Below are 18,653 nucleotides of genomic sequence, written 5' to 3'. Positions count from 1 at the left end.
GCACTGTTGGGGCACAATGTCTCTGTGTGCCAGTTATTGGGGAACACGAGGAGGGAGAGTGCTGTTGTGATCAGGTCCTGCTTTCATAGGCTGGTTGGTCATTGTGAGAACAGGATTCTGGACAAAATAGATTTACAGAGGACTTTATATGTAATATTGTTATTGTGTTTGATTTCTTATCTGCATTCCACCATTGCATTCAGTGAGCCATACAACACTTCCCTATTTCTTAGGTTGTTTTTTAAAAAAATACAAAATTAAAAAAATACATAGTTGACTTTTGTAGACAGGAGTAAGATTCTTTGTGCTATATTGCATTTTACCTAAGTACAAATGCATACTTTGTCAACAGTTCATATATGGGGCCATTTTATATTCCACACTTTTGAGTACACACCTAAAATGTTCTAAGTGCACATTTCTAATGAGAAATATGAATGTTTCCACACAGGTCTATCCTACAGGTAAAGACCAAAAAGCTGTAACTGACATCATATACCTGCTTAGATAACATCTTCTGGCAAACCTAAGTTTACTACTTCATGCACAATTTTCCTGCATGGAGACAGGTTCTGTATTAAATGAATGCACCATTGTATTTGGCGAGTTCATGCATGTCTGCATGTAGAGCCACTTAGGGCTGCCATACGTCCGAGTTTTCCGTTCAGGAATCAGACTGTCAAAATGGTGTCCGGGCAGATTTTCACCAAATCAGCGAAACCCAAAGACTTCACCCTCCCCCCAAAAGCTCAACAACTTCACCTTCCGCCCTCCTCTGAACTGAAAAGGTCAACGACTTTATCCAGATTTTCACTTTTGGGAATATGGCAACATTTCTATCCCACCTTTCACTCAAAATTATCCACAAGGCATTTCTCCACCTCCTTTTACTCTGACAACAGCACTGTGAGGAAGGTTAGATTGAGAGAAAGTGTCTAGCCCAAGGTCCTTAGGGATATGAAAACCAGACAAAGAACTAAGGTAGCACCACCACAAAGTCCTGTTGTGGTTGTTACAGCAGTATCCCTGGTGTGTCAGAACTGTTGCTAAGAAATTTTTCCAGAACATGTTGGGCTCACAATGTTTAGCAGCACCTCTAGTTTCTTTCCTTCTCTCTTTCCTTCCTTCCCCATTTTTTCCTGGGTGGGGATTTGAACCCTGGTCCAAGACTCTAGTCATTTCACCACCCACACCACACTGCCCATCCATTATATAACTGAAGACCAATTAGCACTTCATGCAGCAAATTAGTTTGCTGCCTGCTCCTGCTGTGACATCATGGTCGCATCCAGTTACTCAGGACATATCACCATGTGTCCTGTTTATGTCCTGAAAGTTTGCCACTTGGTATTACAGGGGTTTGGGGGGGGGACATGTGGTGCCTAGTGGCAAACCTATCTGCCACATAAAGTGTGGGACTGGACCTGAATACACAGATGGGGAGAGAGAGAACTATGCATCATCTCTATACCTGCTATATTACTCAGCTTAGAGAAACAGACAGGAGCCCTCCATGAATACTCGCCTCTGTGTTCTATGCAGAAGCCTGCCTGCATAAATATTTTATTTAGTTTAAATAGAAAATCCTTAAAATAACCTTTTCCCCTACTGTTCTTTTCAAATGATATTTAATCCATAAAAATGCTGACTGTAAATTCACCTTCAGCTAAAGTAAACATTTCTCTCTGGATACTTAAAACATGTGCGCACAGACACACACACACATATGCCCTGGGTACTGCCATACTGATATTTCGAGACATATTTGGCCTTTTAAATCTCTTTCTTAATATCAGCATAGAATTAAACTTCAAACATTGGCTCTCTTTCCTACCTTATATATTCCGTGCCATTTAACTAGAGATATTGCAAGGTTGTTGTTTCTACCTTGATGACAAGCATTCATTCATTCAGAAACAAATGAATAAATGTTGGGATCAGAAGGCGGTAGTTTGAAGGAAAGTAAACAATGGCAGGAAAGAAAATAGGAAAGAATTAAAGATGCCCCCCCAAGCAGTATTTTGGCCTGATGAGTTTCGAATTCAAGACTGTTCCTGGTGGGTGGCGGGTGGAGTGGGTGTAACTCAAATCACTTCCAAGAAGGGTATTGTAGAACGGGAAAAGGTGCTAAAAAGGACAAGCAAAGAAAGTGATACTTCTCTCATAATACTAGGACTTGGGGTCACCCAATAAAGCTGATTATTGGAAGATTCAGGAATGATTAAAGTACTTCTCCGTGTAGTGCATAGTTAAATTACTGAATTCACAACGGTAAGATGTAGTGATAGTGATCAATTTGGGGCAACTTAAAAAAGAGACTAGACAGATTCATGAAGGATAAGGCTATCAATGGCTGCTAGTCATGACTGGCTCTATCACCTCTAGTATCAGACACACCTTGTCTCCGAATTCCAGTGACTGGGGAACCAGAGTGGGAAAGGGTTATTGCCCTTATGCAAATCATAGAACTGCAGAGCTGGAAGGGACCACGAGGGTCATCTGGTCCAACCCCCTGTAATGCAGGAGTCTTTTTGAACCCACAACCTTGAGATTGAGAGTCTCATGCTCTGCTGACTAAGCTATTCCATAGGCTCCCTTGTGGACTTCCAAAAGATATCTGGATAGCCACTGTAAGAGCAGAATGCCAGACTAGATAGGTCTTTAGTCTGATCCAGCAGAGCTCTTCTGACATTTCCATAACCCCTTGAAATGGTCATAGAACATATTCATTGCCCTCAGTGAAAGACAAGCTTCTTTAGATTTCTCTTCTCCTTTGAGAGTTCTTCTGGACTTGTGTTCCTCTGCTCCATGTTGGGTTTTAGTCTAGAAAAATGTCCACAAACGTTACATGGCTTGCCTGAACAAGTTAATGATGGTTTAGGGATCCATTTAGGGAATCAATATACTTTGAAAAGAACAGCACGGGGAAAGATTATCTGAAGGATTTGCTATGCCTATGCAACAGTAACTTTCTGATCCAATAAAACCAAAATATGGAACACTCATTAGAATGCTAAAATATTGTATTGATTTAAGATTAGCTTATACATGCTGAACAACCTCACCATGAAAAGCAATCTCAAAGAATAAAGCCTTAAGGTGCGGTTCAAAAATGTCCAGGCAGGCTTAGACTTTTGGTGAGGTCTTGAGGGAAGAGCATTCCATGATTACTAAGAACATTTATTTGCCTACAGACCCTTAAGGCATGGAATTGGTGTATAGATGGTATATTTAAGGAAGGGCAAGTGGCTGGTCATAAAGACTGTGACAGAACATAAAACAGGAAGACATTTCCAAGGGTCCATCTACACAGTGCTATTTTTCTGGAAAAAGAGGTGGCAGAACTCACCACGAACATCTCCATTGTTCTCTTACAATGGGAATGGTGCCCACCTGAAAGGTGCCAGAACTGAGTTCCGACGAGTTCTGGCTGAAATAAAGCCCTGCATCTACACATCATGAGGGGCACGAGACAGTCTCCAACGCTCCAGTGGAGCAGAACTTTTCTCTCCTCTGCATGCCCTCAAAATCAGCTCTGGAAGTTTGGGAGACCCTACAGAGAAGAGGAGGAGGAGGAGGAGGAGGAGGAGAGAAAAAGCAGCAGTGCACTGTTCTCTGCTGACTTTATTTCTTGACTAGAAAAATAAGCCCCCATATACTATTCATAAAGGCTTGTTCACATGTCACACTGAACAAAGGTACAAGCTGTCTCTACACATGTACATGCACTTGTGTGAAAGCAGGTATGCTTGTTTATTTGTGCAGCTCAGTTACTGTGTACACCCACTGAATGTTACATGTGAAGATCAATCACTAAAGGGTGACAGATTTCTGAGGGTAGATTTTTTTTCTTTAAACTATTCTCGGCCAAGATTATTTTAAAATATGCCTTCAAAAAATCTACCTGCTAGTTTGTTTTCTTCACATTCTGGATTATCTCTGTGATAACTTGAAGTTTTGCTTTAATTATAGGAAGCTGTGTTGAATTCAAAAGGCTGTCATCTTCTGAGTCTTTCCAGAAGGTTGGAGTTTCTAGTTCAGAGGAGGGGGGTGGTGGAAACTCTTCTTTCCTTCCCCCCACCCCGGTAATAATATGGTCCAGTGATTATTTAAAGCATTTTCTAATTTAACTCCATGCAGCAAGAATAAAGTTAAAGGAGAGACTAGTAATTACCTACAGCTGAGTATGAGCTATTGGACAGTCAGAGAACTTGGCCAATGGTCATTTTGTATCTCAGGCTACTATGGCTGAAATAGTTTTGATGTGGGAAAGCTTCAGTTAAAACAACAACAAAGAACTAAGGAATAAGACACAATAGTTTGAAAGAAAATATTGGGTGTTGTTTCAAGAATCTGTCACTTTTATCATGCATGGCATGTCCTATGTCCTTCTGACTGAACTGTGTTCCACAATAGTTTCTCATTCTTTGTTTTCAGATGGAAATAAGAAAGAAAAACCAGGAAGTAAATACTTAAAAAGAAACTATGAGGAAGATAAGAGAGTACTTCAGAGCCACAGCAAAGTATGTATACTTAAAGCTGCCTTTCTGAAATGTACTAATTGTATGCACACTCACCAAATTTCACATTGTTCCAGACAACTCATTACTGAGAAAAGTTGGAAATTATTCTTCCTGGGACCTTTTAATTGATGGTGTTTTACCTAAGAGGACATTGGTGAAGAGTCCTCTTTCATCTTCCCACCCTAACACTGAATTTTTAAAAGACAAGTATGGAGCAATCTGACGGAATGTCCTGGGACAGAAATAACTGCTTTCAGTGAAGTGCTGCAAAAACTTAATTAGACTGGTAATTGGGCTCCACAGCATTGACTTTTTGCTCCATGTCTCTGGGAAAGCAGACACAGGCAGGCTGGTGTAACAGCTACTAGCAGAAGAGAGAAAGGGACTGATGGAAGAGACATGATTAATCTGCTCTGAGGAACATGAATGGGACTGCTTGTCGACACAATCAGTTTGCAAACCTTAAGAAAATATTGCCTAATTAAAAAAAGAAAAAAATGGAAGCAAGTTCAATTTTCCTGAAGACCAAGTGACTGACATACCATCAGTGGGATGTTTAAAATATGCCTTCAAAAAATCTACCTGCTAGTTTGTTTTCTTCACATTCTGGATTATCTCTGTGATAACTTGAAGTTTTGCTTTAATTATAGGAAGCTGTGTTGAATTCAAAAGGCTGGAGCTCATGTAATGCTAAACTGTGGTTTTCCATACAGTTTTGAAGAGCCTCGGTTTAGCATTATGTGCAAATCTCAACTCAGCATTAGGTATAAACTAGAAATTCTGCTTTAAAACAAGCAGTAGTTAAACAAACCAGTCTCATCATAACCTAAGGTTTAAAATGCACTTGTTTAGCAGTTAACCATTGATTGGTTCATACCAGGATTCTTGGTTGCATATGATTCTTTGAAACCAAACATATAGTTGACTGAAACCCACTCCTAGCCACATTGGAACTGGTTGAGAGAGCGCATGAGGCCAGGGCCAGATTTAGATGAAGAGAGGCCCTAGGCTACTCCACTTGTGAGGCCCCTCCCCACCCCCACCCTCATGACTAGAAGAAAATGGAAGAGTGTTATATTTAAAATTCTGCAATTCACAATTTCTCCTCTAAAGGACATAATATGTTATTGTTAAATACCATGGTGATTTTAAAAAAATGAATAAAATTAACACTGAAAAACTTTTGCCATAGCTGAACTTTGTAAACATTTTGTGGAATAAGCATTATTTCTTAGGAAAATGAAGTTGTAATGTTTTTCTTAAAATAACATTATTTTAAGGCCTGGGCAGGCCAGGTCTTCCTGTTATATACCTGCTAGGATTGACAAGGCATCTGATCCTACCTGAATCTCATAGCTCTCCTGACAGGTGATTTGGTCTGGAGCCACAGTGTAGAAATAAAGGAGGAGATTGCCCACCAGATACCAGGCACTCTATTATTCAAATTAGGCCCCAGTGTTTTTCTCACAATCCCCTTCTCAATGAATTAATCGGTTTTAATCTAACATGCAAATTCTCAAAACTTTCTTATTTGTTAATTCAAGCAACTACTGCTCTCACTTCATTACAAACAGTATTTCTACCTGCAACACGCTTGAGCAAACCTGCTCTTCTTCCTTTCACAGATATTTTGTTTCCATTTGCAACTCTAGCTGCCTCTGATGAGTTATCATTTAACTCTTTGGGGAAAATTAGCATCAGAGGTCATGTGCATGGAAGTTGCCAAATCAATTAACGAACTAGAAGGGTTACTGTTAATAGCACCAGTTTTCCTATAACTTGATATTGCTGGATAGTTCTGATGAACTGCAAAAGCATTTTTAGTTTGCTTTCTGCTGGCACCCTGGAACTTTTCTTTATTAGTGCCACTTTATTTTGTATGATTCCTTGCAAATGAAGGAAAACAACTTTTCTGCTTGTATATGTTGATAATATAATTTTGGTTGCTGAGGACAAACAAGATTGTACAAAAACAAGATTGGGTCCAGGCCTGGCCAGGTGACCTGTGTGCTTGCTTCCTTGATTAACAGCTGTTGGGAGCTTCAAGGTCCCTGCTCTCCCTTCTTTTTGTTTTTATATTAGACCTGGAGACTCCAATAGAGAGCATTCCATGTCAAGAAGGAGGGCAAGTGGGCGCCCTATCAAATGACAGGGCAGGAGCTACATGGAGCAGGGCCTTTTCACTGGTGCTGCCCATTGTATGCCTCACTCTTCCCAGACCTGCTCTTTTTTGGCCTGCATTTTGGAGCTTTATAATTTAAGAAGATTTTGAAAGAACTGGTTGACAAGTCTTATCAGTCACTGATGTATGACCAGATTTTATTTGCAGCTATTCTGGGCTCCTGATGCACCAGGGTTTACACCAGCATAATAGAGTTGGCCAGGATGCCAGAAGGGGTACAATTTAAGAGTTTTCTCCATTATCTGCACAGCAGGGGGTGTTCAGTCAACAGTGCAAAGGCTGAGCTGAAGCTTTTCCTGCTGGCTACCTGCTTTCAGCAATAGGGGTCACTGTTTGGTAGTACCCAATTGGTTAGCTGTCAGATTCTAGAGCTCCCTATTGGTGGCTCTTAGGTAATTCACAAAATACAGAGTACATTAATAAAATACAGTGTTCATTCATAAAGCAGTAACATAAATCTCCGTTGCTACATATTGGGTGTGTATGTCAGCGGTTGAACGTACAAGTTTATGGCCATGATGTAGTGTAGTGCTTATGCGACTGTGAATAAAAGGTGGCTGGGCTCATTGTCTCAGGGTTTGGGGGGGGGGAAGAGGTGAGAAAACTGATTTCCTTTATTTCCATAACGAGTCATTGAGTCTGTACTCTAAATGGTGACACCAGGGACCTAGAAGGTGCAGGGCTTGTCAGGCCAATCCCTGCACAGTCTCATCGGGGCTGACCTTAAGGCAATTGGAGCAATTGGGCCAAATTGGGTCCTGTGGACCCCTAAGGGGGCCCCTGCACCAGGGCAATCTACATGGATTTTATTTATATCTATAAGATTTTGCAGACTTTGGCTGTCAACTGGGGCCCTACAAAAAAAAAATCAAGTTGCAACCCACTGCTTCAAATTGGGCCCCACTGGCTAGCCCTGAGTCTCATAGTTGCTGGGCCTGAGTTGCCCTGCCCTTGCATGAAGTCTTGGGTTTGCAATTTTGGGAGAGGGGAGACTGCGGAACTGGGGAGTGGGCAAGCTGGCGAGGCCCCCTAGATTTTAGAAGTTGCTCTGCCCTCGCATGAAGTCTTGGTTTGCAATTTTGGGAGAGGGGAAGTTGCCTGCTGGGAACGGGCAGGCTAGCAAGGCCCCCTAGATTTAGAGGCCCTAGGCTTCAGCCTACTTAGCCTATACATAAAAATGGCACTGCATGAGGCTCATCCTACATGCTAAGCACCTCACTGTTGTGAGGGGCACACCCAGAACATCTGTTGCAGCCAACTACTTTGCCACACATTTTGCCAACCATCTGTATCAGATATTTTGCTAAGATTCTCAGTGCAACTTGGCAGCATAAGGATGACCAAGCTACCTCAGGGCAAGAGAACTCATTTTATGGTAGCTGAGTCATCTGCATGTGTCGCTGTTATTCAGATCAGAGCACTAGATATTTTTCCTCTGTTCTTTTTATTCCCTCATGCGGCAGTTCAGAGTTAAGCAAGATTTGCTTGATTTCATAGTCCCCCTCCATGTGGTATTTAGAACCTAATAATCTTATGCCTTTGCTTTCAACACAATGGAGGGCTTTTTGGTCTTGTTCCGGAATAGTTTGCAATGCTTCCCTCACACTTCTTAAAAATACTAAAAGCTTTATTGTGGCATAAGTTGTTTGTGGACTTCACTGAATTTCATTGGATGCATGAAGTCTCTATAATGTATAATATGAAGGGTAGGGTATAAATTCTACATATAAGAATGAAGGAACAAAGGTCATAAGCAAAGTGACCTGACCATTTGCCACCGCCATAACTGACAATTCTCATTAGTGGGACAGGAAATCATTGTCCCTATTCAAATGAAAGTGGACAAACTGAAGTGAATCTCAGCCAAGATGGAGGTACCATGTGTCATGGTATTGCCAGAGAATGAAGGGGAGGAGCAGAGACAGGCAGAGAAAGGGGGGCAGGAAGTGGTGGTGGAGAAAAGAAGGGAAAGCCAGGAGGAAGGACAGCTCACAGATGTTGGACCAGAGCCTCAACACCGCACAGGAAATTCTGGCACAGACAGTGAAACAATGCCTGTTCCGTCTGCTGGAGAAGGAAAGGAGAGTGTTAAAGAGGAGGGGACAGAGACATCACATGAAAATTCCACGCCTTTTCTGTTGGAGAAGGGGTGGGCATAAGGCACTCCCAGAATCTGAGCCGGAGGATTCGGATGCATGATTGTAACGTGCTGCTTGTACATATGTAAAATAAAGACTGTATATATGTATCTCTGAGTGAGCAGAGGCATTTCTTGCGGAGAGCATTCACAAGCCATCACACCATGCGTTGGGAGATTCCTGGCTTTGGAAGGAGGTTTACAGCTGGTACTGGATGAGGTAACATTTCCCCTTAAAGACACAGTCTGGCAATGCTCCTGAATTTGCCACTGACAGGGGAAGACTGGTAGCCTGGCAGGCAGGAGTGCAGCCCTATCTGGAGAAGCCAATTCAGCCTGCACCTTTAGGCACCTGCAATCTCCTGGATTCTGTGACTACTCAGCCTCCAGTGTCTTGGGGAGGAGGTTGGGGCACTCTGGTGGCCATATTCCAAACCAGCTGAAGTTTCCAAGCTGTCTTTAAGGGCAGTGGGGGCTACAAGGAAGAGGAGAGGAAGGGAGTTTAGTTCTGCTAGCGTATATCCCTTGCACTTGTAGAATGGGAGCACTGGATGCTGCCCCAGGCTCTTAGAAAGGTCTTCCTCTTTCATGTGTTATCCCAATCTTTACAAGGTTCAGCAACACCTGGAGGGCCACCCCTGCTCTCAGTGGTTTGGACCCAAGCTATTTATTGAGTCACCTGCACCTGGATCATCTCCCCTGCACACTGAGATCTTTAGCAGAGGTTTTCTTGGTGTGTCCACCCACTAGATCAAAGGGGTTGGCGGCCACAAGGGAGAGGGCCTTTTCCATGGTGGCTCCACAGCTTTGGAACCCACTCCCAGTGAAGCTTTGATGTGCCACCCTGCTGCGGAGGCCTTAAAGGCCTTTCTTTTCCAATTGATCTTCTGGGACTAATGTTTGTGGATGGAATGAGGCTAATTTTTATTATCTTTTACTGGTGTGTGTTCTCCTCCCCCCCCCCAAAAGTCAGGTTTTTAGTTGGCTTTTGCTGTGTTTTATGTAGTTGTATAATGCTTTGGATGAGTATTGCCTGGAAAAGTGGCCTAGAAATACTTAAAATAAATAAAAATAATTCTTTCTTAGTTTAATAGTTTATGTTGGAGCATCCCTTTGAGATTGCTTTCTTGGAGAATAGCAGTTTTCAGGTCAGTACAGTAGTACTTTCCAGAGAAACTGGGTTACAGTCTATGATGTGCTGTATTTCTATTTGAATTATGGTAAATATTTCTAAATTGGCATATATACATGCAAATCAGAATACACAAATGATTTGAAAATCTGCACCCTCCTTTTTGTGATGATGCATTTCATATCTCTCTCTCTCTCTCTCTCTCTCTCTCTCTCTCTCTCTCTCTCTCTCTCTATTTGCATGATGAATAAATGAGCATCTTAGTGACTTATGTCGCTGCTGCCTGCTGAACCTCTCAATGAGAATATAGTGTATTGCTAAGGCATTACTACAGAGCACAGCAGGGTTTTCATTTTTCTTTCTGCAGTTAATAAATTTTAGCCAAAACGTTTGACCTTGGAAGTTTACAGACGAAACATTAAAACAAAAAACAAACAGACAGACATGCACACACAAGGTACAAGGTTCTGTATGTATGACACTATGTCTTGGATGTCAGAGTTGTCTCCTGAACAGTATTTGGAGTGAAAGTAACAGTGTTGCTAAACTTCTCTATTTTCCATTACCACAAGCCCACGCTTCTTCAATACAATTTAGTTAGCTTCCCGCACTCAGCATACACACTCCAGAAGTTATTGAAGATGCATTTCCATTTGTCTTAAAATCCCTTTCTTGGTTAGTCTTTAAAATATAAGGTCAAGCTTTCCTTAAAGTAAGGAAACATATTTAAGTAGAAGAGTCTTGATTATCACTAGAGTAGTGAAAAGAAAGAAAGGACCGCATAACATTTTGCCTGCAGCTGAAGATAGGCTAAATTTACTACTTGTTTATTTAGCCAGTTCATTCCTGTTTCTCGGGTCACAGTAAAATGATACGGAGAGCTTTAGAAGCGCTTTCCAAGGGGGTTCCCATTCAGCATTCAGGAGAGTGTCATCTGACTGCTCCTTCATCAGAAAAGACCTACAGCAGTCTGTTTACGTTACCAACACCCAGAGCCTAACAAAGGCTCATGAGAAAGCCAAGGGTTCGCTGGCATGTGCAATGAGGCTTCGTACTTTCTCCAACACAATCAGAATTAAAAATCATTTTGTTTAAATCACTGAAAGAGGAGGGGAAAGAACTGACAGCCACCAGCCCACCATTGTTTTAAAATTCCAAATAATTGTTCCTGCAGATGCAAATGCCGTATGCAAAACCAACTCTTTGAAATAAGAGCCCGATGTTAAAACAAACAGCTTTGTTCTGAAGCTTGCCTTTCTTAAAATGGTGTTGATTTGGCAGTAAATTCCACAGCCGCAGCCACTAGAAGCCTGAAGCACTCTTTCGCCAATTTTTTTTTGTAAGAGAGAAGCTAAGCAGGGATAACTTTAGTGTATGTACATGCATGCATACCTTAAACATCTGCAGTCCCAGACAAAAATGACATCAGTGCGAGATAACCTCTACTTATCGGAAAGCCTACTTGGGGCCAGAAGGAAGGTTTACTGGGCCAGCAATTAAAAAGAGAGTTAAAGTTACCTTATTCCGATAGAAAGAAAGAAAGAAAGAAAGAAAGAAAGAAAGAAAGAAGGAAAGAAAGAAAGAAAGAAAGAAAGAAAAATATGGTACAGAGTATTCTAGTGATTCCACACATGCATTGGATGATTTTAGGTGACAGAGAACAGATAGGAAGAAATGGATGATCTCCAAGATTGAAATTCCGTGTACAGTAGTACCTCTGGATACGAACGGGATCTGTTCCGGAGCCCCGTTCGCATCCTGAAGTAAACGCAACATGCGTCTGCGCATGCGTGGGTCGTGATTCGCCGCTTCCATGCATGCGCATGACATCATTTTGAGCGTCTGCACATGCACGAGCGGCGAAACCCGGAAGTAACTTCAACCCAAGGTACACCTGTACTAGGGCTAGCCAAATACATTTTGCTGCCTGGGAGGAAAGCTAAGATGCTGCCCCGCCATTCCATTCCAGGATGGGCTGGCCACTGAATTATAATCTAATACTCAAAATGGGATATGGGCACCTACTGAAGCGAGCAGGCTAGTTGTGGGGAAGCAGGACTGGCCACATAGCACACACACTGTGTCCTCCAATAGAAGAGTCAGCCCTTGGGCTGCTGCCCCGCAGCTTCTACCACCTGAGGCGGTCATCTCACTCTGCCTAACGATAGGGCCAGCCCTACTGCGCACATGACAGCTCTGATCCTGATAAAGAGGTAAGTTTGCAGAAGCAGGAGCCTTCCTGGATCAGGAATGAGGGGCATTCGAGTGTAGGACGAGCTCCTGACATTGCTCATACATGGGAGTGTGCATCCCACTTGTAACAGAAGGCAAGCTCACACTATTCCAGCCATTGCAGGTCTCACAGTTGTGCTGATGGGGTGGCCCCACAACCTTTGTGTTCCTTGCACTGCTATATCTCGGTGTAATGGCTGCTACTGGCACATGACAGTTGATGGAGGAAGGAGCCTGGCTTCTCAGCCAGGTGTGACCCTGCATATAAAAGCATCTGTGTCAATTTTCCCCTTTAGTTCAGGACCTCTGGGCTTCTGAATATTGCTGGACTCCAACGTCCATCATCCCTGTCTGGGATTGATGGGAATCCCAACAACATCTGGAAGGTCATAAACTCCCATCTTTGTTTTAGTCAAAGCATCAATGGCATGCCTGCAGCTGATCCAGCCTTGCAGGTGCTGTCAAAAAGATCTACAAAACCTTCTTCCTCTTCTCTCTCTCTCTTTGTCATATTACAAAGAGGCAGCAGTCAAAACAGAAGCCACACAAAAAGTAGATTATGAGCCCCCCATTTAACTTCAAATCAACATTTTCAGAAAATGAGTACAGGTGTGTAGGAAATGTACACAAAAAAGTTCCAGCTGAAGAAGCTACAGTGCCTTTAATTGAAAAAGGAAGACAAACGTAATTTATTGTTTTCACCAGAAAATTTGGAAGCTGTCAAAAGTCGTCTGGGAAAATTCTCAGAAAGAAACAAAAAGACCTGCATTGTTACTTCCTAAAATGTAGCTACTGTACTCTAAGGATGAGACACTTTCAAGAAAGCAGCCACTGGGAAGATACTCAAGGGATGCCAAGCACTCCTTGACTTTAATAAGCTTTGTGCATGCTAATAGGTAAAATGTTTTGGCATAAGGCTAGACTCTTGACAGTCACACAGTGTCTCTTCTATCTGGGACTGGTTGCCATTACAGATCTGTGGTGGAAGAACCACAACATATTAAAGGGTCTAAAAGAAATCACATGTTTCATACAGAAAACATAATTGTGGAAAAATTGGCTATGGGCAATGTTTCCTTTATTCAAAATTTTATCAAAACGAGGCATTGACTTATTTTGATAGTGTTTTTTGTTTTTTTGTTAAGGAAAAGGACAGATTTGATTCAAAAGATTTTGGTGTTTGGCAGGGAGGGGGAAGAGATTTAGGTGTTGGGCTTCAAGAGAAGCTTTGCAGCCTGTTCTTGGCTCTATTCAAGAATAAAGTGTATTGATATGCGCACCCCAACCTCAGAGTAGTGAGAGATTTTAGGAGTCCCAGCACATACCTTGGATTTAGTTTCCTTGGAATGAAGGTCACCAGAGAGTGGTGCAGTTCCTGTGCTATATAGTTTTGTTTACAGTTGTAGACATGCTGAGCCTACGATGGACGGTTCACAGCATCAACACTCCAACAAACTCTGTTCCCCCATTAGTTTCCTATAAGGCTCCCGACACCATGGTTTGGGTTTCTTCCAGAGAGTGCCTGGGTGCTCTTCTGCCAGTCCATTCACCTTCCTCAGGCAAAAAACAGGGAGATGTAAGGGGATAAGTCTCTCTCGTGTAGTTCTCCTTACTGTTATCCCTGTTATCCCTTCCCTAAGCTAAGACTTTTGGTTGTTTGAGGAAAGTGGAGAATGTGTAGATCATGGGTAGGCAAACTAAGGTCCGGCGGCCAGATCTGGTCCAATCACCTTCTAAATCTGGCCCGCAGACGGTCTGGGAATCAGCGTATTTACATGAGTAGAATGTATCCTTTTATTTAAAATGCATCTCTGAGTTATTTGTGGGGCATAGGAATTTGTTCATATTTTCTTTTTCAAAATATAGTCCGGCCCCCCACAAGGTCTGAGGGACAGTGGTCAGGCCCCCTGCTGATAAAGTTTGCTGACCCCTAGTGTAGATGATGGGTAAGAGGGGAGCCACCCTTTTTCCATCTGGACTTTCCCAAACATTCCTATAAAACACTCCTTCCTTGAGCATTTGACAGAAACCCCTGAAAACTCCATGTGAGGTGAGCACCAATTATGAGGCAATCCTGTGACTTATTTTAGTGAAACCTTGCGAATGAGGTTTATGTTTAGAAGTGGTTACAAGATCCTATATTTTCCTCTTTGGGATAATTCACAAAGCTACAGATCACCTCAGCATTAAAATTCAAAAGCAAGTTCTGTCACAGAGACAGCAATTTCCTTTCTGCTGACCCATAATTATGACATGAAATCCTCTCAAAGAACTAAAACACAAAGACATAATACACCAGCGGTTTTCTCATTAGCCTCTACTTAGCATTAACTGCCTTTTCCAAATGCTGAATTCTTGTCTCCCAAAATTAAGTAACGTGACCTTGTCGCCAGACAATATTTCACCAATTTCAGACCATTATGAGGAGACATGCTTTTTGATTTAATGGCTGGCTGGATAGAGTTCATCACAGCTTGGATACTACAACAAAATAAATAGCAGGAGGACCATAATTACTGACATTAATATGAGTGCAGATTTCCAGAAGATAAAGAACTTTGAACAAATGAAAAACAAAATCCAGTTCCTGAATGGGGTTGGGCCAGGACCTAATTTCAATGGATTTTCACGCCAAACTCTCTCAGTATCAGTGGCGTAGCGTGGGTTGTCAGCACCCGGGGCAAGGCAAGTAATTTGCGCCCCCTAACCCGTGGATTTGCGCCCCCTAACCCATGGATTTGCCCTAACCCCAGATGTTGCGCCCGGTGCGGCCCGCCCCCCCTGCACCCCCCACGCTACGCCACTGCTCAGTATGACTGTGCTGGTCTAAATCTCTACACACAAGCAATGACATAGAAGTAGATTCTGAACCACAGGCATTCTTCATGACAGCCCTAAATCCATACTCCTTCTGAGAGTGTATAGTAAAATGAAACTTATTGATTCAAAGCAAAGCCAGCTATTTTCATGCACTCCACCCCTCAACATTTTGTTTATTTATTTATTTAATTAATTCTTAGACCCCCCACCCACCCACCTCTTGACTTCACGCTTTGTTTAATATATGACCTTGTGGACCCCAAAGCTTGCTCACTGTTTTATGGCATTTTGGTTGGTTATACTAACCGGTTTTAGAGTTTATTTCCCCCAAATTGAAGTGGCAGTTTAATCCTTGGCCATGCATCTTCGTGTAACCTACGCCTTTCTCTGCTTAGCATATTTGGTGCAGTTTCTGATAAAATCTTATTTATTGGGTGTGACAAGGACTGGCAAATGTGGCCCCAGGAGATGACGATGACATCACCATTACCATCATCAATGCTGTGAAATAAGTAGTAGTACTTTGCCTCACTGATTGCTGCACTACTACACCCTTTCACACAACCCTCCACTCACCACTGTTGTAGACATGGCTGCTTTGTCAGCTAAACATTTTTATTTGTGTTAATTCCCATGCTACTTCCATTTTATTTATATATTTATTTTAGAACCAAGGATGGTTCTAAATGGTTTAGGACCATTTAGGACCAAGAATGAGTCACAAAGAATGAGTGATTTTTTTAAAGGCAGAATATCAGGCAGAATTCAGCTTTGAACAGTGGTAGCCAGAAACTCCTGAATTCACATTGTTCTTCAGGGTTTTCTTCACATATGCAAGAAACATTTTGATTCTACTCTAAAGGAGCTTCCAGACAACCTCTTTATTGAACATTCGTCCCAATGTGGTTGCATGGAGATTAGATGACATTGGCTGTTTAACCATTCATTCTGATTTGTTTCTGGAAAGGCTACATGACATTGCATCAAACCAGGAGTTATCCCATACTTTCCAGGTGCATTTCCTCATCATTTTACTTACCACAAATAGTCCAGACTTTTGGCAAAGCAGGCTTGTCGCACAATATTTCCCAATCAAACGTAATCGTGCAACCTGCATTTGCCTGTACATGATTGAATCCTACCCCAAAATAGCAACTGCTCTAACTCACCCCCTAATAACCCCTGACATATTAGTGATTTTCTTCCTGTTTGAAAGATTGTATACTAGAACTGAAATATTGATGCAAGATCCACACAATGAGAGAGATTTTATATACTTTACAAGATGTATGGAAGGTGATGTCTGACCACTTTCCCAACATTTCTTCAGTGTGATATAAAAAGCTGAGTAAGTTAAATTGCATGTTCTATGCAATCCTTCCAGGAGCCAACTCAGAATCATGGTCTGAGGATGCATGATGCAGCCACCTTGTGGAAGCTAAGCAGGTCTGAGATTGGTTATTGTCTGGATGGGAAACTGCCCAGGAGCTTCATCTACAGTCTCTTGGATTCTGTGATGGAAAACAGATGGAAATAGAAATATATTTAATAATCATGATAAATACACAAGTAATTCTGACTTGCCCAGTATGTAGGTTTCCTGATATTAGCTGATGCTTTACCCAACACCTTTTTTTTCTATTCCAGGACTGACAATGTATTTTCCAGGCATGAAGTTAAAAGCATCAAGTCGCAACGTTAGAAGAGGAGGGCCAACAAGATGATCAAGGGTCTGGAAACTAAGCCTTATGAGGAACGGTTGAGGGAATTGGGTATGTTTAACCTGGGAAAGATGAGACTGAGAGGAGATGTGATAACCATCTTCAGATATCTAAAGGGCTGTCACATGGAGGATCGAGCACGTTTGTTTCTCCTGCTCTGGAGGATAGGATCTGAACCAAGGGATTCAATTACAAGAAAGGAGACTCTGACTAAAAACAGGAAGACCTTTCTGACAGTAAGAGCTGTTCAACAGTGGAATGGACTCCCTAGGGAGGTTGGGGACTCTCCTTCCTTGGAGCAGAGGTTGGATGCTCATCTGTCATGTATGATCTAGTTGAGATTGCTGCATTGCAGAGCTTGGACTAGTTGATTCTCTATGATTTTATGGCTCTGGCACCGGGCAACCGTAACGTATCTTGATTTCTTATTAGGGATCCAAGCCTCTGCAGCCATGATATTCCTTCCAGACTGCCACTTTTTTTTGGATGGGATTCAATCACAGTCTGGCAAATTCAAGTTGCGCAATTAAACTGATCCCACCCCCCTGCAAACAGGACATTTTTGTGATAAGGAAAGTGGCAGGGAAAGGCACTCAAAAGTTTGAAATAACAATTGCTTGATGCAATAACATATAATGTCCTTGCAAACAATTGAGAATAAATGTTCAGTAAATAGCCCGTGTTGAATGGAATGAATTTGGATGGATTGACTGTTGAATGTAATAACCAGTAAGGCTTGTATTGCTTCCACTGTTGTTTTTTTTAAGCAATCTTTTCTAAGCTAATGGGTTTCTCCAAAGAAAGTGACTATAAACAATAGGGGTAACAGAGTTAGAGTCATGTTGTGATCGTGTTTCATGAATGTCACTAGGCCAAGTGATTTGATGTATATAAATTACTAAAAAAAAGGGGGGAGTATGTTCCTGGGTATCCCATTACTTTTAAAGATTGCATGGGTTGTCAGGAATCTTGGAGAACAATTGCAACTAGCAAGACTTAAGCAGAGGAAGATGAATGTCCTATAAGTGCAGTGCTGTAGACTAACCGTCTCCAACCTAGTCCCCTTTAGATGTTTTGAGTACCAATTCTATCACCCCATGCTGGTTTGGCCTGATGGGAGTTGGAATCCAACAATGATGCCCTATTACAGGAGTAGCCACTGTGGCACCCTTCAGATGTTGGACTACAACTCCCATCAGCCCCTGCCAGCATGGCCAATGGGCAAGTGCGATGGAGACCAACACATCTGAAGCGTGACACACTGCCTACTCCTATTACACAGAAAGAGATTCACCCAATTAGTCTTAAACATCTGCTCCCCCATTGCCAAAGAATTAGCTTCCAGTCTACTGCTAGATCTCCTCCGATTCCCTTGAGGAACTGAGTTATAGTAAACCTTAAGCTATTTACCAATGTGCTGATCTGTACCTTGTTTCAATACATTATGATGGGGGCTTAAGGGCTTTGGTTATTTATTTGTTAATGGAAGATTATGGTCCTTAGTTATTTGTTGCTTATTCATCTCTGTGCTAACAATTGCCCTTGTAGGCACTGCCAAGGAACAGTAATAGGATAATCTTCCAAATACATCCAGACATTTCTTAGTTCAGCTTCAGTGAAGAAACAACTTGCAACACCATCAGCTGAAGCATAGTGTGTCAGCAAGATGGAAGATGACTTTCTCTTGCATGCTGGAGTATGCATTATAACTGGAATCACTGTTTGATGACTACACAGAGGCAGTGCTTAGTGCTCAGGCATGAAACAAGTGTCTTGAGCGTCTTCTGTGGCTGAAAATTCCTAGCCACTTGGACCTTCTCATATAGCTATTTTACAGGCAGTATTTCAGCTGTTCACTGGAAATACGTGAGAAACCTGCTTTGTTAACCAAGATGTGCCTGAAGAA

Source organism: Podarcis filfolensis (assembly GCF_964270895.1).
Source record: "Podarcis filfolensis genome assembly, chromosome: 1".
In the NCBI taxonomy this organism is placed as follows: Eukaryota; Metazoa; Chordata; class Lepidosauria; order Squamata; family Lacertidae; genus Podarcis; species Podarcis filfolensis.
This window is presented reverse-complemented; position numbering follows the sequence as displayed.